The 21,324-nt window shown below is 40.2% G+C and overlaps 1 protein-coding gene across 7 annotated transcripts in view; it reads right to left on the bottom strand.

The window, feature by feature from the left end:
* Window positions 1-21,324, bottom strand: part of ST18 (ST18 C2H2C-type zinc finger transcription factor) — a 248,881-nt gene that overhangs the window by 224,761 nt on the left and 2,796 nt on the right. The window contains exon 1 of one of the 7 annotated variants that reach the window (XM_083187395.1): window positions 18,247-18,346. The exons of the other annotated variants lie outside the window; for them this stretch is intronic. The gene's annotated coding sequence lies outside the window, so the exon portion shown is untranslated. Of the gene's footprint in view, window positions 1-18,246; window positions 18,347-21,324 lie in introns of those variants that run through there. 7 annotated transcript variants of the gene reach the window in all.

The raw sequence follows: 21,324 nt of genomic DNA, 5'->3' as shown, positions 1-21,324 counted from the left end.
ACACAGACATTATTGACATGTTATTTCGTTGAGAGTTAGAGTAGGGTGATTGTGAATGTGTATTGTAACGGTTGATATCATAGTTGCATGTCATATTATCTATTGGACATTAATCACATGTCGTAATATGTAGCACAGAGCAATGGCTGCAACAGCTAACATCTGGAGTGACATGTATTAATATGTCAACTTACATTGCAGGTGGCAGGACTTCAAAACCAACCTGAAGAGGAAGATGACCAAGCGGTGGGAACACAGCCAGACATCTGGGGCCGGGCCCATGCCATCAGGGCTAGAGCTCACCCCCCTGGAGTTGCTGGCCGAGAGCTGTATATCAGTTGAGGAGATCAGGGGGGTGAGCACGATGGATAGCGAGGCCCCAGCTGAAGTGTTTGCGTCTTTTATTGAAGGTAAATATTGGTCATGCCATAAACTTGTGCAAGTAATTATCTTAGAATGTGTCCTAATTTTGTTTATCTTTTTCCACAGACAACCCACCGCTTGGTGCCGACTCTGCTCAGGAGGTGGAGGAGTCCGTGCCACCTGGCCCCAGGGGTAGGCCTGTGCAGCAGCAGCCATCGGACCAAGCCGATTTGGCCGCCTTGGCCAACATGCTTGGGGACATCAACCAGCAGGGAGAGTTGGCATCAGAACGGATGCATAGGACCGAGGAGATCCTGGCGAGCTTGGTCAGCACCCAGCAGGCCATCGCTGCGAGCATGCAGGCCATGGCTGAGTCACATCAGGCCATGGCTGCAAGTGCTCAGGTGCTGGCCGAGCAAGCCACCCGCCAAAATGATCTCCTCCTCCACCATAATGAGCTTATGGTGGAGCTGGTTACCAGCAACAGGGTCCTAATGTCATCCGTTTCTGGTGCATTACCACCGGCAACACTCCCTGCTGGCAGGAGGGGTAGACCAGCCAACCCCTCAACATCATCTGCTCCACCTGCCCCAGCATCTGCCCGTGCCAGAAGAGCTGCTGCACAGGCCAAGGAGCCTCCCAAGGCCAAACGTGGTCGCAAATGAACTTGTGGCTGCATTAATCTCCACCGTTATGTGGTCCCAAATCTTCCATTGTGCTGTGTGTGTCAGCTTCTTGTGTCCAATCACGTGCTGAGGGTAACCAGATGAGCCCTTGCTTCATATGTCCTTTTTGGTGCCCCTGTTGCCCTCTTTTGCCTGCCATTACTGTCAGCTGTACTTGAAGTGATGGCCATGGTACTATCTTGTGAAGTCCCCGGTTGTGTTCCAAATGATTCTGCTGATGGTGCATATGAGCCAGCTGCAGGTTGGCCTGCTGCAGAAGGGCCAGGTGTAGGTTGCCCTGCTGTAGAATGGTCAGGTGCAGGTTGGCCTGCTGTCGAAGGGCCAGCAGCCTCCTCATTTCCCACTGGCTGCATGTGCAGTGGCACATAGGAGGTGCTGGAGTCCATCTGTGTGCAATTATATTTGTTTTGTATTCTTATTAATTTTTGTACATTCCTGCCATGTTGTTTTTGTTTGGTATTTTTTATTTTTTGGTCATTGCATCACAGTGGCATTGACTGTGACATGTATAGAAATAAATTTGTTTACTTTACCAAAAATGTGTGGTTTCATGAGTACATGTCGAATACACATGTGTATTGCTAGTATTAATATTCAGTCATGTCCATTGTTAGCAGTTTTAAAGTGTGTGACAAGTACAGCATATGTGGGGGATTAGTACGGTTTCCTTGAAGCAGCAATGGTTTCAATTAAAGCACTGACAAGCGTCCTATTAGTGAGTAATGAGTAAAGGAGTCGATTCTATTGGGTTCAGGTGTTAATGCTTGTAGTCATTAGGCGTACGTTCGCCTACCGCATGAACGAGTGGTGTCCGCAAAGCAATAGTACACTTGTGGACACCGCACATTTCTTCCCTTTTTGATCGCGTGCATTCGGAGTGGTATCCGAATGTACGCCCCCCAACATAAGTGTACTCCCCCGTGTCCGCCCATGTTTCCGCCCCGTTTTGCCCACTTTGAAACTACGCCCATGTGTCATTCCGCATGACGCCCATAATACGCCCATATTTCCCGACTGATTGCGGGGAACAGTTTTGGACGGGATTTGGCCGAACAGGTACGGAGTCAAGGCGTGGCACATGCGCGTTGCGTTCTCCACGCATGCGCAGACGCCGTAAAGACGCGATCCGAAAGTATGCGGTAAAGTACGCGTCAATCAGAATAAGGGCCCTTGTGTGGAGAAAGAGACTTTTAATAAATGTTTGAAATTTATGCACTTTACTTTTCTTGTCTTATAACTATTACAAGGCTTTACTGATCTAATTACAACAGTCACTAAAAAGGGCGCCATCTTACAATTGCTATCCATATATTATATATATGTTGTAACACTGTAGGGGAACTGGATGCATTTTCCTGAGGTAGAAGGCAGCAAGCAGCAGCTGATAAATCATACAAGTCCAGTCTTTGGGGTGCAACTGGCCGCAACCAGTTTTATTCAGCAGAAAATAAAAATAAAACAACAAAAGAAAATACCTTGCCTGTCTGGCACTAACTAAACACAGGATATTCCTAACTGTCTCTAAACAAAACACCAAGTTTTCCAGTCACTACTGGATGGCTTACTTGCATCAGAAAGCTTGTTCCTTTCACAGAGATTCTGCAACCTCCCCAGGCAGTCTGCACACACTGATCAGTCCAGCAGCTCAATCAGCTGTAAGTGCTGATTAGCCCTCTGTGAGGCCAAACACCTGAGCTGGGCCTTTACTCAAAAGAAACATTCTCATGGAAGTTTTCCTGTTTCTAAAAGGTGTAAGACATGAACCTGGGACAAATATACCTGCCCTCAAACACTGTTCCAGTGTTCTTGTCACAATATATATATATATATATATATATATATATATACAGCAACAGGAGTTCAAAAGAACTCCACAAGACAAAGCTCCTAACAAAAACTTCACAGTCCTGCGCAATAATTCTGCACAAATTCAGGCAAGCTGCTAGGAAGAAGTCCGAAAACCCCAGAACCGCCTTTCCCTATGGCGTGATTCAAACTACAAGGACAGGTAGGTATCCAAAGATACCAGGTGGGGTCGATCCTCAACACCAGCGCTGATCTATAATCAAATAACCACACCTCCCTTAGGAAAGAATGGCGTCTCCTCTTCTCCCAATATGGAATCGCTTAGGTAAATCACCAGGCACCAGTCAAACAATCATCTGTCCAGTCATTCTCACAAGATCCCTCAGAAAAGAGAAATGGCATATAGTGCAAAACCACTTTTATTACAACAATAATCAAACATTTCCACCTGGTTTTCCACCTTTTTTAGTAAAATCCACCTTTTATATCTTCTGGATTCATACATGTTTGATTGTTGTTGTAATAAAAGTGGTTTTGCACTATATGCCATTTCTCTTTTCTGAGGGATCTTGTGAGAATGACCGGACAGATGATTGAAGCTCAATGCACACAGTGCCTGCAACCCATGACAACGAGAATGTAACCCAATGACAGTGAGCATAGAAAATCCTGGCAATGAGCATGTAGGTAATGAAATGAATTTGGATAAAAACTTTACTAAAGTGTAATAACTGACAGAAAAAACTATATTTCTTTTACATAAAATAACTGTCTGAAAAAAAAAAAATACATCAAATTACAAAATAATTTATGGAAACGGAGGTGAGAAGACAAAAGAATGCTGTTTACCAAAAGCCTTGGAACAGCAACATTGATAACAGCAGGAAAACATTAAGCCCATCTCACAATGTAAATGTGATTATAACACTGAAACATTTAGAACTCTATAGTATAATAAGTATTAACCAACATGAGTTTGTGAAATATCGTTTGTGCCAAACAAATCTACAGTATTAAGCTTTTATGAGGAAGTCAGCAACAACCTAGACAACGGAAATGCTGAACACTTGGTCTTCCTGGATTTTGCTAAGGCTTTTAAAAGACTGCCAATTAAGAGGTTGATATAAGATTTGGGACTAGGGGTAAACATTTGTAGATGCGTAGAAAACTGGCTGCGGAATAGAGAACAGAGAGTGGTTGTAAACGGTGCAGTAGTAAGTATGATACCAGTATGATACCAGTACTAAGTGGAGTGCCACATGGGTTAGTACTAGGGCCCCTTTTTAACATATTTATTAATGACACAGGGGTGGGTATACTCCGCAAAGTTTCGATCTTTGCTGATGACACAAAAAACTGAGCAGAGTAATTAGAAAAAGCACGGATGTCCACGCTTCAGAGTGATCTTAATAATCTAGAAGAGTGGGAAAAAAATGGAAAATTAGGTTCAATGTTGCATCTTGGGAGTCACAACCAGTGTGCCAGTTATAACCAAAACGGGGTGGCTTTAGGTATATCAGAACTGGAAAAGGATCTACTGTAGGAGTCCAAATTGATGACAAACTGGGGTGTAGTGCTCAGTGTCATGCAACAACAAATAAAGCCAACAGGATGCTACCCTGTATAAGAAGGGGTATGGAGATTAGGGACTCAAATGTAATTATGCCTCTTTACAAAGCATTGGCTAGCATCTAGAATACAGAGTAAAATTCTTGGCCGTGCACTACAAAAAGGACATAATGGAACTAAAAAAGTCCAAAAGAGCAACAAAGACAATAAAGAGGTTGGAGAATTTAAATAATGGAGACAGATTGAACAAATTGGGATTGTTTATGCTAGAAGAGAGATGTTATGCCAAGACATGCTTAACATGTACCATTATATCAGGGGCCAATATAAGGAATGGTCAGGCACCCTTTTTGCTTTGAGGAAGGACTCATGGACACTTGGGCATGCGTTTAGAGGAAAGAAGATTTCATACCTTTAGTAGGAAATTTTTTTTATGATCAGGGCAGTCAAATTGTGGAACTCTCTTCCTGGAGAGGTGGTGTAGGCAGACACCACTATACATTTAAAATAAGTCTGGCCAAATATATATTGGGTAAAAACAACAATCATAATCTGTCTAAATAAATAAGAATACAAAACATATATTAAGGGATGTAACAAATAGATCATACACTCTAACCAAGGTTGAACTCAATAGATGCACGTCTTTATTCAGTCTTAACCACTATGTAACTATGTAACTAAACATAAAGACAAGCTGGGCATCAGGGCTACCCCAAAGACAAAAACAACACTGGGTATCCACCTTATTAGTGTTTTATTAATTTGTTGATGGTTACATCCTGCTTATTGATAACTTAATAACTGGAAAATATAAACCCAGGTAACGCCGGGTACTTCAGGTACTGTATTTAAGAATATGGATGACATATGAGCTGTGTAAATACAATACACATCCCAACAAGTCCTGCAACAATTAAACCAAGCCCTAACATCAAAATGGTGGTGGGAAGTGCTGAAATCTGTAGTTCCACTGCAACTGATGTGCCAAGAGTTGAGTACCCATGGCTAGTCTAGTCATGTGACTTGTCAGTTCCATTGGAGAAGTAATGAGTCAAAGGAAGTAGAAAACCCCTCAACCTAAACCTTCTAATGATGATAACTCACAAAACGGTTCTTCTATGAATCTAGGATTAGCCTATAAACAGACATTGGCTGACAATTAAATATGGTTTTCTCCTTAATGAACCACATATAAATCAATAAACTACTGTATAACATCACAGATAAGCCTGCACATTTTCAAACTTAAAACTGAATGAAATTATGAGTTCATGAAGTCATGAACTTCCATCTGTGGAAGCAGCAGACAGCAAGAGCCTGGCCAGCATGAGCAGTGACCTAGTAGAGGCATCTGCGGGTGCTCTGGCCAACAGAAACCCCGGGAAGCATGACAAGTGACCTAATAGAGTCCTCTACACCAGAGTGTGATCCCAGTGTCCTACGACCCCAGTGCCCAACACACTGTCTCACATCTGTAACCCCAGTACCATTGTAATGAAGATACCCACTTAACACCATGTTCTACCTGCTCCCACAGCAGCAGCACACATGCTCCCTGCCCGAGTCCTAGCTCTGCACACTGTTGCTTATTGTGTCCTGGTGGAGCAAAGAGGAAATAACACCATGACTTGCCCATGGCCTTCATCTTGTCTCTCGGAGGAAGGGAATCAGCATGGTTGTCCATCACCTTCCTACTCTGCTTACTTCAGCCCTGGTAGAACCCCCTTCAGCAACTGACATCGTGGCACTGCCATTGCAACTGGCCTAGACCTAACATTTCTGCACCATGTTGCCCCGGACTGCTACCATCACCCTCAGCCATGCAGTTGACCTTTTGCCCTGCAATGTCTACCTGCCCATCAGACTTCTCACCCTTCCTAGTGCACCCAAAATGGCTGCCTCACTTGTTGTGCTCGTGGATGTGATGTAAAATACATGACGAGTTAGGAAACTGCACTCACCAATACTTTGTCATCTCTTCTATGTATGATGTATTTCACATAGGGTATCCTACATAGTGCGCCCAAGATATCTGCCTAACCTGGGGATGGAATATACAACCCATATGAGTTATAACCCAAAATGTTTTCACCAACCCTAAAATACAGTATGCTCATTTCTTTTTTCTGGGTTTCTGATGTTTTACTGTGTGGTTTTCTATATTCTATAAAACCCAATTCTTGTACAATGTGCTATGTTTCTGATGTCTGTAAAGCGACTTTGAGTCATTCGGAAGAAAAGTGCTATATAAATAACATTATTATTATAATAATTAGTGTGTGGTAGAACCATAGAGCACTTAGGGCCATGACAGGATCTCCTGTGTATTTATAGCAAGTTACACAGTTTAATATTTGCACCAGTGAATGTTTGTCAATGAACTCTGTTAAGTGGTGTTTTTAATCAAGTGTTTATCAAGAGCTTCTTCTTATAATGATTTAGGAGTGTATGATTAAATGAGAATCTCTGATAGGTGAACAAATCAAAATTCCAGCACTAGTTTTCTTTTCTGTGCTCTTAATCATTTAGAACTATGTATAACTGATTCAGATTTTGTAGATAATTAATATTTGTGGTAGATTTACAGTAATAAGGTTGACCGCTATTGGCCAACATGTATTAGGTGGACATGGTCAAAATGTCAACATGTTCAAAATGTCAATTTGACAATAGTCGAATTTTTCACTTTTTGTTTTATGTTACAACTTTTTCATACATCCACTTGGACTACAATTAGGTACAGTAACCTTGACTGAAGCATAGTGAGCTATGTGAGTGGACAAGGTACACTAATTGGGTGCGCATGTGCTAAAAGTAAAAAAATGTACACCCCAAATTTAAAACTTAAAGACATAAAAAACTCATGTCAACATTTTCATGTGTCAACTATTTTCATATTGACTTTTGTTTGTGTTGACATTTTTCTGATGACGACCTTGTGCAAGTTGGAGGCAACCTAGACACTTTTTTCCTTTTGCTGTGTACATAATGAGGGTGATTCTTGTTGACTCACAGTATAGCCCCATTCTGATGTTTTGGGGACTACGCATATGTAAAGTATGCAAATGATTTATGAGGGTGCACCCAGGAAAACACTGAGCATCTCCATGTAAATGTGGCAGGCCGATGGCTGCCGCAGTGGTGTAACAATAGCCCCGCAGACCCCGCTGTCGTGGAGAGATGCTGAGTAAGTGTGGGCGCCGGGGGTCTGCGGGGCTATCATTGGCTGCACTGATGCTGGGGCCTCCTCTAGCATTCTCAAAAATGGTCTGCTGTAAGGGGACGGACATTTTGTGAGGGTCATTTTCATTCACAGAAGCCTGCCCGGTGGAGAGACGGGACCGCAGACAAGTAGATCTGCGGGTCCCGGCAGTGGCGAGCAGAGGGGTCAGCAGTGGGGTTGGGGGTTGGAGGCAGGCTTTATTTTATGGGGGGTGGGCTTTATATTAAAGGGGGGCGCCCAATTTATAGTTATGCTACTGGCCTGCCGGGAGTAGTCGGCTGACATCACAGGACGTCAGCCACCCTCCCCGTCTTCATCCAGGCGCACACAAATAAAGTCAGTTTTCACTGACTTCTATTTATGAAGGTAGGAGAAATCATTCAAAGGTCAGTGACCATCTAATTATTTCTCCTGCAGTGGAGGTATACAAGGGGATGTGTTCTCGTTACATATACCCTTGCATGTTACCGAGGAGAATCGGCGGTGGCTGAAGGTGGGCATTCAGATGGGCAGGGGCCGGGTTTCAGGTGCTCGGTAAGTTGCAATGTTTTCAGTTTACCAAGTCAACCTGAATCAGTAGTGTGAATGATTTGTTTGCTACTGTATAAGGTTCCATTGTGCATCAAAGTTTCAATGCTAATTATACTTATACAATATTAACTTACTGTATATTCAATTTACTTGATATGTAACATAAATCTATGAAATAAAGTAGTTTGTACTGTATACAGATGAAGCATGTCCCATCCTGGCAGGGGATGGCGACGCCAGCCGCCATCCCCCACCAGCGCCATATCAATGGCAAGAACGGGTCGCACGCGCGTGAGAGGCGCGCGTCCCCTTCCGACGGCGCTTCCATCCGCTCCCCCGGGTCCCCGTCGGCTTGTCGGCGGTAACCCGGGGTCCCCGCCGCCTGCCCGGACCCCCCTAACCTCCCCTAACCCTGTCCGTCTCCCTGAGGCGGAGACAGACAGGGTTTCCGTCGCGCTGGCGACGGAGACTGAGACGCGCGTGCGCGTGAGATGCACGCGCGTCTCAGTATGATGGATGGCGAGGCTGCTGGCGGATCGCCAGCGGGGACGTTCTGGCGATCCGCCAGCAAGGATGTAGCCTGCTCCATCTGTATAAGGATAACTTTTTGAAAAAGCATCAACATCTCATCTCAGGTAAGAATATGGTCACTGGGATTAAAAATAGTATGCAAAGATATTATGACATTTTGGAGATTCTTCAATAGAACTCCCAACTTAGTAAATTTACCCCTAAGAGCCTTTAAAGCATTGGTACAAATTGTGCCTCTTGTAATCCCTATTTATGGTGTCACTTCAGCTTGTGTGTAATGATGTCAACTGAATTTGTCAATCATTCATCATCATCCATTGCAATTTATTCAGCAGGCTGCATCTTTTTGGGCTGTTGCTGTGGATAAGTGTACAGTATGTTCTGATATACAGTAATTGGATATAATCTGGTCAAGTAAAATTCTTGGGATAAAGCGTGCACAAGGTCTCATATCCCTAGAATACGCTTTGGATTGTTTCAGGGAGGAGGGCCCCAAACTGGTATCTTGCCTAGGGCCCCATGAGGTCTATCTGCCTCTGAGTACAAGGTATTTCAAACCTGCATTTATTCAAAATGTAGTACTGCACATCTGATCCCAAAGGGATTGTTCTTAGTAACCATAGCTAGAATATTAGATACAAAATCCTTGCAGAATATGATTTTGACATATGTATATCAAGTCATAAATACCTTGCAGTCTATTTATTATTCAATTTCAGTGAGAAATCGTAAATCTCAGGTACGAATAGGTTATGTTTAATACAGATAAATAATGTAGTATTCATTTGTAGATGCAGTTTTCTTGAACATAAAAGCTTTGGCAATAAGTGGAGTATATACAATGGTCTCTAAGTGTGTTGTAGTCACTTTGGGTATAATGGATTTCTTCATTAGGCATAAATGGCAAATGCTTAGGCAACACTAAAAAATAAGAACAATAGTCTGAAAAAACCAATCCGGATACCCAATGTTTCAAAATGGTAAAAATTAACAAAAGCATGAAAAATAAATAGAGCCAATGGGCAAATGAAATGAAAAAGTTACACTGGCCCTGGAAAATATTTGAAAGTATCAGTTTTGTGGGTGCCAATAATCACAATGGGTGCCAATCACAATGGGTGCCAATTCTCCCAGTGGTTATGACCAGCAAACCTGGGGGAATAGTTACAGTATTTCTTTCTAGTCCCTTCAAAACATCAGCACAACATCATGCTGTATGTAGTGATCCCTTTAGGATCACAGCAGGGCAGGGTTCCGGAGCAAAGTGGTACTTTGAATGTGGGCGGGCCACTGACATCACAATTGTGGGTGGACCCACTGATATCATGAATTTGGGTGAGCCCAACTGCCAATGTCACGAATGTGGGTGGGCCCGGCACCTAAGCAGGCTGGGTTTCCCTTAATTGCTCCACAGAGCAGCGGCAGGGATGGATGGGCCTGGCTGTTTTAGCAGGGTGATGCTAAATCAGCTAAAACAGCCTAGAGTGAACACTACTGTATGCGGTAATGCTGTAGGTAGTCTTAAAGAACAGAGAAGCATATTTATTTATTATTTATTACATATTCCTCAGAGCTTTACAGAAAATATTTGAACATTCACATCAGTCCCTGCCCCAGTGGAGCTTATATATTCCCTACAACATGTACGCACAAAGACAGTCTAGGGTTAATTTGTTGGGAGCCAATTAGCCTACCAGTATATTTTTGGATTGTGGGAGGAAACCGGAGTACTCAGAGGAAACCCACGCAAGTACGGGGAGAATATACAAACTCCGCACAGTTAGGATGTGAGCGTCAGCCCCCAATTTGGAGGATAGCAGGTTCTGGAAAAGTCAGTCCAGGCTGACTATTGTTAGCGAAGGGAGGAGAACTCATTCGATGGTGAGCAACCATCGAATGATTTCTCCTCCTTGGGGCAGCATGCAAGGGGATTTGTGAGCATACACATGCTAGTGATAGGATTCGGGCGGCGGGGACAGGCGGACGATCGTCTTGCAGAGTTTACCTGTTTGCTAGGCAGCGTATATATATATATATATATATATATATATATACAACTAGGAGTGACTCTAGTCGCGCCACGCAGAAGGCTGCTGCTCTAAAGAGACTCCCCTGTTAGTGGGAGACAGTAGGTAGGATAGCAGAGAAAAATAGAGAGCGCCAGAGGTTTCCACCACCTTTAGTGCAGTAAATGTGTCAAATGTACAATTAATCAAAACATTTTTGAAAAAATGACATATTTTATTAAAACATTTGTAAGAAAACGTGTGGTGTCTCAGTTCTTTTGGAGACCGTAACAACCCAACGCGTTTCGTCTTTAGAAAGACTTCATCAGGGGTTAAAAAAGACACGATCAGGAATATATGTAGATGCCTCAAATATTCTCACATTATATGGTGGAATTCAATAAAAAGATAGAGGTCGCAATCTTAAATAGGTGTAATAACAGGATAAGGGATTTTAAACATCCATATATGATGGGGCTGTTGTAGGTCCCATACTTTTCTAGATGTGAAGAATCTTCACAGAGTAGTCAGAACAGTGCTGGCCGTAAATAGAAAGTCTGATTGGGACTGGACTAAATTGAGCAAGTAAAGGTGGACGTTCGGCAGGGTCAACCGGGGTCAGATGACCTTAATTTCTTCCTGATAATATCTGGGATAGATAAGATGGTACTGGTGGAACTCAATCCGCACAGACAGATAGCACTGTAGATGGCACTAGTACAGTGGCTTTAGGCTACTGAAGTTCTTCCAGAAGTTATCTGGGGTATATACGATGGTAAGAATGGAGCTGATTCCACACAAAAAGGCGTTGCTGTGAAGACACTTGTATAGTGGATTTATGCTACAGTGCTTCTGCACAAATGTAACGATAAAGGCAACAGCAACGTCCAATGAACTCATTGGACGTTGCTGTTGCCTTTATTGTACATTTGACACATTTACTGCACTAAAGGTGGTGGAAACCTCTGGCGCTCTCTATTTTTCTCTGATATATATATATACGCTGCCTCGTGAATAGGACTGAATCAGGCCCATAGATTGTAGAACTTGCACATTACCAAAACAGGTCTTGCAATTTGTTTTACTGCATAATATATTATTTTTCATACAATTCCTTGTACACTAGAGTATGTGTAACCAAAAACCATAAAGTGCCCTACAAGAATTACCATGTACCATATGCAAAATCTGAGCTCTGGCTTAATAAAAGGACTCTGCTTGATCCAAGGTGCCTTCCTCATATAGCTCCTGCATTTGTGATGTATTCCAAATGAAAAGAGCTACAATGACCATTCTACCTGAAAACAGCGAAGAACATGAAATACCTTCACTTGCTATAAGCCAGGCATGTCCAAACTATGGCCCTCCAGCTGTTGTGAAACTACAAGTTCCATCATGCCTTGCCACAGTTTTGCTATTAGGGAATGCTAAAACTATGGCAAGGCATGCTGGGATGTGCCATTTCACAGCAGCTGGAGGGCCACAGTTTGGACATGCCAGCTATAAGCAAATGCTAGATTTTGGCCATGGATATAGACCTGTAATATACGCGGTCCAGGACATTCTTTTCTTACAGCTAGCTCTACACTCAAGAGACTTCTCAGACAATACTAGAAATAAATAGTGGCTTATATTGCTTAGCAATTTTATTTTCTCATTTGCTTTCATATGTTGTTAAAACTAAAACAGTAGGAATCATAAACATTAAGTTAGGCACTTTTATAAATTCAACAAAAAAGTAAAAAAGTGGACTCATGGAAAGTGTGTACTGTACATAGACACTATTTTCTTCCAAACAGAATCAGTGTAGTAGAAATACAGTAAGCGAGATATCTATTAGACAATACTTAGCATTAAAAAGTAGTGTGGATGGTGTAATGGTTAGCATTAGTACCTCACAGCATTGAGGTCATAGGTTCGATTCCCACCATGGCCCTAACTGTGCGGAGTTTGTATATTCTCACCGTGCTTCTGTGGGATTCCTCCGGGTACTCCGGTTTCCTTCCACAATCCAAAAATATACTGGTAGGTTAATTAGCTCCCAACAAATTAACCCTAGAATGTCTTAGTGTGCGTGTACATGTGGTAGGGAATATAGATGGTAAGCTTCACTGGGGCAGGGACTGATGTGAATGTTCAGCTATACTCTGTAAAGCCATGCAAAATATGTGTGCGCCATTTAAGAAACTGTTAATAAATAATAAATAAATAAAGAGCCTGTGTCAAAATCAAGTTAGTCAAAGGTACACAAAGAAGAGTTTAATTGATAACTCATAAACTGCAGTAATGCTCAGTAGCAATGTAAACATGTTGTCCCTCTTTAAGTTGTGTATATCTTATATGATAAGTGTGCACTTTTTCAAACTTTGCAGTATGAATAGGGCAGAAATGAGAAAAATCACATAATTGTGCTGTGGAGTATACAGTATGTGAAGACATGGGTCTGTTAGGACATTGAAAATGTAGGTTTGTTGCTGGACACCTCTTCTTGTTTAAACTCTTTTAAGGCCCATACACACTGGGCGATTTTGAGCTTACAGCTGCTCAAAACAACAATTTTGAGCGGCTTTTAGCTCAAAGCCACCCAGTGTGTACAACCCGCCAATGAGCGGTGAGCGGTTATGTGCGCTCCCCTATCATTGCTGGGAAAGCCGCTCATCTGCTGTATGAGTGGCTTTGTGGACGGCTTTGCATAGCGCTGTGCTATGCAAAGCTGTCTGCCTGTCGATGACAGCGGCGGGCAGCGGAAAAGCTGCTCAATGTGTATGCACTGAATGCCCCCCCCCCAGCGATGACAGTGGTCATCACTGTCCTTACACGCTGGGCATAATCGCCCAGTGTGCATGGACCTTTAAACTCTTATTGCTTTTGTTGTACTATGTTAACCATGTATGTACTCTATGTACTGTATATATTATTATTATTTATTAACAGTTTCTTATATACACACATATTCAACAGCACTTTACAGAGAATATTTGATCAGTCCCTGCCCCACCAGAGCTTACAATCTATATTCCCTACCACACACAGACATTCTAGGGTTAATTTATTGGGAGCCAATTAGCCTACCAGTATTTTTTTTCGATTGTGGGAGGAAACTGGAGTACACGGAGGAGTAACCAATACCAGTACATGGAGAATATACAGTGCTGTGAGGGCACTGTACAGATGGAGCACCTCTCATTTAATGCCATCTCTCGCCGGATCCCCTGTGCTGGTGGCAGCTAGTGGAGAGGCGCTCCATCTGATGTGGATGTGCGAGCCTCTCACACGCACGTGCGTACCCATCACTTGGTAGTGAGAGCGGAATCCCTGCTCATTTCCACTTCAGGGAGATGGGCAGGGATAAGGGGGTGCATGGTGGCTGCGTGCAGTGACGGGGGAGCTGTGGGGAGGCGGAGAAGGGCATCGGTCAGCTCCGATGGAATGGGGTGCGCAAGCATCTCGTGCGCACGTGCCCCCTTCCGTCTGATGGTGGGTCCTGGCAGTTGGTGATACAATCGCCAGGATCCACAACACTGAGGGTAGCTCCATCTGTACGTATGTATGTATGTTATTGTAGACTGGACAATGTGAAGAAATTTGACTTTCAGATGCATCAGGCCATTATAATTTCAGGCAGTAGGTATTGTACTCAGCCACATCCTGCTTTAGCACACATGTAGGAATCACACACACAGTGTGTCTGCAAGTGATTTGTGTACTGTGGCACATCCAATGGCAAACCTGGTAGGTTGGAACATGAGACAGACTAAAAAGAGTGGTCTTTTTCAACTGGAGAGTGCTGTCATAGGACCATCTCTAGTTGAACTGGTCGTTGGGCCTCAAGTGGGTAATGAAATCTTCATTTAAATTGCTATTGTGTAAAAATCAGGAAGACATTGAACAGAATGTCTACTATGTGGATATAGGAGCTTGCCTCAGCAGCCAGGATTGTACATAAAAAGGATTGCCACATAAGAAGTGGTAAGCACAGGAGTGTGGTGAACCCCCTTGTATTTGTTCACGGATTTGTGTTCATATTATATCGCTTAATAATAGATCTTTCACCCAATATTTTCCATTATTATTTATTTAACCATGTCGAAGCATCTGAAAGGCCATGATGTATAAGGCTGACTTATGGGAAGACTAGCCAACTGTCAGGCCAAAAGAGATAAAAAGTCCCAACAGTTGGACTAGAAAAACTTATGACCAAATTCTACTGATCAAATGTGTATAAAACACAGTAACTTAATTATGGAAATATTGTGATACTTTCTGCAGTGAATATTTACTAAGGCACAATTTCAGGCAAAACAAAAAACATACAAAAACAAACCACTAAAAACCTACAACATAAAGAAGCTTAATGATCTTTATATTACACTTTCACAAGTGCCATTTTTTTAAAATTCACAATATGACGTCTTATCGTTCAAATGAAAGCTGTTATTTTGTTGTGTAGACATACGTAGCTGTAATTCATAAATAGTAGAAGTAGCACAAGCTCCATATATCTACAGAGTATATAGAAATATGTAAGCCACAGGTATATGTTGTTCTCAATTCAGTTTAGGATACAGACGTTTATAAGCATAGTTTTAGTTGAAGTGGGGTTTTTGCAAAAAAACGCTTACAGGGGCTCCAAATTTTTATGTGACAAACACCAACATTTCATGCCATAATACCTGATAAGATATTCCTGATTCTTCATTTACTTTTCAGGCATTTGAAAATACTGTACTATTGTCACAATGATGTACTTCTCAAACAGTATTTGAGCTATTTTTGCTCCAATCTTCCCTGATTCTGTCACTGGATATTTCCAAGCACAACATCAATATAATTTGCTTAGTTGGTATGATATATTGATAATTATCAAAATGTAGTGCTGTGGTATGTTTGTTTTGTAACAATAGTTTTTTTTCTCTTTATTTCTATTATACAGTAACTCTACAATGTCTACTTTCGTCAATACCCTAATATTAATATTTCATATTTAATGCTGTATTTTAACTAAATTATTTGTTTGCCAGGTGTATTATTGACCTGAAATCTTGTAAAAAAAAAAGAAAACACTCTCCATACTGCAAATGTTTTTTTTTTTACCTGCTGTGCCATGTATCTATTTGCTTATTGTATTACTTCCTTCTTTCATGCAGAGATTCTGTTTTGCAAACTACAGTAAAGTTCTCTTAAAATTTGCTATTTCCAGAAAATTTTCAGATAAAATCAGTAAAATAAAGGCCGTATAACAAGCACTCTGTTGGCTAAAGTAATCTGAGTACATCACAATCCACATTGCTGGATAATAAAACAGTCAAAATGTAAAAAAAAAAATTGTAAAAAATATCAGGACTGTCATGGGACAACCAATACACAAGCTGCAGCACCCTACTTTCTTCAACTTAGGTATCCGCCATAAATAACTCATTACTTCAGTTTCCCTCATCATCAACTGCTATAGTGACTACAGGATTTTTTTTTTTTTTTTTTTTTTTTAGATCTAGCCAAAAATATTTTTCAGCCTTTACTGAAAATAAATACTGTGGTGTAACCTAAAAAATGGAAATAGCAATTTTATAAGTTTCAATCATCTGCGAAATGACTCATCAAATGTTTATTATACAACAAAATATAGCTTGCATGTGATAAATGGTCATTATAAAGGCAGAGTAATATTTTTGTTTCAGTTCACATGTTACTATAAATTACATAATTTATATTAGGTTCCTTAAACTATAGTGATGGAAGTGGAATGAACATACTCTCCACTTAAACTGCTCCACGCTAGTCAAGACCAGGAAGAAGATATAGATTTGGTTAAAAACTCTTTTTTTTTTTTGCACTATCAAGACCAAACAAAAAAAAAAATCCTCAATAAAAACTATAGTAGTAAATAATTAAAATTAATCCTAAGTATTTTTATCCAAATTTCTGTAGACATTAAACTACACAACACGATTAAATTTGTTACTATTTTATAAATATAACAACATTATTACATGTGTTAAGTGGTAGAATAAACTACTTTTGCACCTGTTTGTGATCTATGACAGTAGTCATTAACCTGCTCTATTGAACCCTTTAGCTGATAAATACATTATTAAGCTAAATGAAGTAAAGGGATAAACTTGACACAATATGAATAATTTGGTTCTGGTGTAGAATATACAGTACATTTAGTTCTGAACTACTATATGCTAAATTTTGAATGCTAATGATTATATTTCTTAGGGAAAGTTGCATTTCTTCAAGTTTTTTTTATTTTTCTAATATTTTCTCATTGTATATTGATGTAAAAAAAAATTTTTTTCTTGTTTTTACACTTCATTTTTTAAAGCCAATGTGTTTGGAGTGCAATCTAGATACTGCAATGGCTAATAATTAACAGAAAGATTCTCATCAGTTGTAGCATACAGTAGCTAATTGAAACTGACTTCCGATTACAGATGTTCAAAGTGTTTCAACTGAGTTTTACATTTTCATTAATATCAACTGTTCAACGTAGTAAAGTGCACAGAAACTTTTTGGTGTCTAATTTTGTGGGACAGGAAAATATACAGAATTCATATGCATAGGCATGTGTTAAATTAAAATAAATCACATGAAATACAAGTTTGCATGAATATGTTTTTAGAAGCCCCAATGTCTATACCATAATAATCAAACCTATTTTTATATACATTAGGGCTCACCTAAACGTGTTGCAATATATCGCGGTTCTGCCATAAATACATTAGATCACATGATTAAACTAGATATCAAAAACTTAAAAACTACTGTACAAGTTCAAAATACTGTACTATGGCATACATGTGTGTGTGTGTGTGTGTGTGTGTGTATATATATATATATATATATATATATATATATATATATATATACCGTATGTTGGGTTTTTTTTATAGCAAAAAAGTTTTTTTCTCTTAAAATGACATATGTATATAGCACCAGTAGCACATATTTTTGCTATAATTGTTTCCCCATTCTTCGTCGAAATGTTCCAGCCTTTAAAATCGCATCCCATCAAAATCTCATTGCATCAATGTGAAATGCAGTTTTTCAATCACTGTTTTAAATTAAATTTGTGCTTTAGGACATGCACTTTGGAAAGCTATAAATCCCATTCACTAATAAGTGGGAACTACCATAAACTGCTGTGTTGAACCATATGTTTGCTCTTTTATCATTTTAATGTAGCTATATGGTCTTTCTACACTATGATATTAGTCCTAATATTAGAACAGCAAAGCATCTGCTGCATTTAAATAACAGAAGACTAAAACCCTGTGATCTGCATAATTCATGCACCAGTTCCGTTAAAACTTCAATCTACAATCTCAAACTTTTAGCAAGTACTGTAAAAATACAAAGAGCAGGACTAGTAAACAAAGAGCTTGCAATCATTATTCATGTCAAATGAGGGGTAAAAATCATCCCTTTATTACGACCTACTTGTCTACTAACGGATTTTCAGACACTTAGATGGGCTAAGGTTTCCATAGTTTTTCCCCAGGGCAAAATTGTCAGACTGACTTACCGTGTGCTTTTTAGCCTTTTGTTCTGTCTTTCCTGCTGACTTGAGGGATGCAGTGATGTAGAATAAAGCAGGGTGGGCTAGGTTAGTCCACTGTTTGTGCCATTGTATGGTGTGCAGGGACACTTTATGATACTCTAGTGAGCTACTAAGCTTTTTTGTAGGCTTTGTGTCATTTACTTAACGACCAATCTCATTAGCTGCCAGAGTACAATAGGCTGATGCATTTTCTATGTACACACTCCACATAGTGACCCTCAAGGTTGCAGAAGGTCTGTATAATCACTCAGATGGTGAATATGTTTGCAATAATTCTTAAAAATATTTTTGTATTGTACAGGTAGAACAGATGATGCTCATGTACACTTACAGGAAATTGCAAGAACGAAACCGATTTACAATGAGTAAAAAAAAGAAATCCAACCAATGTATTAAAAAAAAAGTACATTGATCCAATTCACTTACTAACAATAAAGTTTTGGGGATTCAAAAATAACATTACATTTTGAGATAATGTGGACAATATTATGTTAAATTTGAACATGTTAGATCTTTTAATGACATTGCAAGCTGACTAAACTGGCACATTTGCTATTATGCCCTGTGTTCATTTACAAGGTAAAAAAAAACCCAATGAAAAATGAAATACTGAAAGCACTTTGAAGCATGACAGCTGTCTGTAAGTATCAGGGAGAGTTCCATTGTCCAACTTGTCCCTGGATAAAATGAATACTTTACAGCAGAGGCTGTTCAACTTGGCGAAAGAGTATGGGGAGAAGGGGAGGAGGTCACAGGAGATTTCGCACACTAATTTAATCTGGGAAAAGGACAGGCTCTGCATCTCACTTGAACAGACTGCCGGCAATCTGGGCTCCCACAGAACTATCTCCTTTTGCCTGTGCTCTATTTATTTCTTATCTCTGTTTACCAACCGCTAGGTCCCTTTCATTCACACCACGAGGCCGTTTCCCTACTATCAGTCAACAGCTGACACTGTGGAAGAGCCTCAAAGGCAAAAAAAGGGATCAAAACTGAACCAAAGCTGTATAAACAATACTGTAGCAGAAGTAAATGCATAAATCCTAATTCTTCACCCAACCCACAGGGTATGAACAGAACCTTTATAGTAATTCCAACCAGTTATGCACATTGAGCTAAATGCTATTGAAAACACAGGAAAGGCTGTAATTTATAACGTAACCGAAAATGAATAGGACTACTAAATCTGCAACAGACGCAACTTTTTATTGCTGAACTATTTTGACATAACGACCATGTAACATGATGAGTGTTAAATTACTTTTTAAGGTTCTTGAGTGGTATTTGGAAGAACTGATAAGCCATAAAGTGTCATTGTTTTATTACTGTAAAAAAGTAGCTAAAAAAAGGGATAAAGGAAAAAGGATAAAAGGTACAATAGTAACATGTTCAATATTTTTGGTCAAATTCAGCACAATGGTAGCAAGAAAGAGGGGGTGAGATTAAAGATCAATCCCAAATTAAATCACCTGAGTCCAAAAAGTCATGCCAGGAGAACCAGGTGGCTCAAAGACTTTGCAACCAAAGCTTACTATTGTAACGTTCTGTGTAACTGCAATAAGAAGAGGAAGCAACATATTTTCTATTTTGAGAGAAGCAAAGTAGTTTTGAAGAAGTAAATATCAATGCTACAAACTTCTGCATAAGGTACTCGGGTAAATGTATGAAGCAGTGATAACGAAGGAGAAGTGGTAAAGTGCCTGGTACTATATCACCGGCCAATCAGCTACTAAATGTCCCCTTTTAAACCCAGCCTGTAACTTAACAGTCGGGAGCTGATTGTCAGGTGATAAAGTACCAGGCACTTTATCACTTCCCCTCTGTTTTCACTGCTTCATATATCTGCCCCACAGATATAAACTGATGAACGCAATGGTCATTTTTTGAACATGTGTAACATATATGCAAAATAGAACTGCTCTAGAAGTGCATTCAGAGGCAGAACTCTGGGAGGCAATGGAGTCATCTGCCGCCGGGCTCCTGCTCCCAAGGGGGCACCTCTCCACCCCCTGCAAGTTTAAATCAGTTATTTAAAATCCAACCATATTTTTGTCTGAGTTTGCTTTTGAGTTATGAAATATAAATGTATTCTCTATCTATCTATCTATCTATCTATCTATCTAAATTTATGAACATAAATGTATGTTATATAAGGTTATATAGTGATGTGTGTGTGTGTGTGTGGGGGGGGGGGAGAAACCAATATATATCTTGCCTCCGGGCAACTGGAACGAACTTACGCCACTGAGTGCAGTGTATATCAGCAAAACATTTTTTCGGGCATCTAGCCCATTTTTAAACCCTCTGAGCCTTCTATGATACCAACATAGTAGTTTATGACTACACCCTTGGAACTTATTACTGATGAAAGAGTTGGCTATAAAAATAAATATTCTCCCATTCTAAGCTTTTATCTCGATCATTTTCTTACTCTTGGGTAAAATTCAATGGATGATTATTGAGAGGAGACAAATTGAGATTTCTTAGTGTTCAAAATTTGGAAAATTTGGAAATGTTAGTGCTGGCTAACCCTTTAACATGTCACACACCTTCTACAGTACTGTGTATATATCAGTACAGGACACATACTAAATGCAGTGTTGTATAAACAGCAGTGTTACACAGGTATTGTACATACAGCAGGCAAGATATTCCACTTGCTGCCACACTGTGACTTCAAACAATCACACTTTTATACATAATTAAACCTCACCTATGTCGATTTATTATTACAAATCTGGTAATTTACTATAGGACTTTGTTTTTCTTTAATATTTTATTATTGTGGTTACTGTACTTTTAACATACTATACAGGTATGTGTCTGCTCTGTGCATTAATTTACATTTTGTACATATTACAGTAACACTCTCTGTGCCACATGATACAGCACCTAGTAGACTAGGATTCTATTTCAAGCTGTTTAAAGCTAAACTAATGAAACTAACTTTTTTTACTGCTAACAAGCTAAAGGTGCCCATACACGGTGCGTTTTTGCCTTGCGTTTGCTATGCGCGCTCCCGCGCACATCACATTGCAAAGT

The sequence above is a fragment of the Crinia signifera genome, chromosome 5 (genome assembly GCF_055691185.1).
Source record: "Crinia signifera chromosome 5, ASM5569118v1, whole genome shotgun sequence".
Classification (NCBI taxonomy): domain Eukaryota; kingdom Metazoa; phylum Chordata; class Amphibia; order Anura; family Myobatrachidae; genus Crinia; species Crinia signifera.
This window is presented reverse-complemented; position numbering and strand designations above follow the sequence as displayed.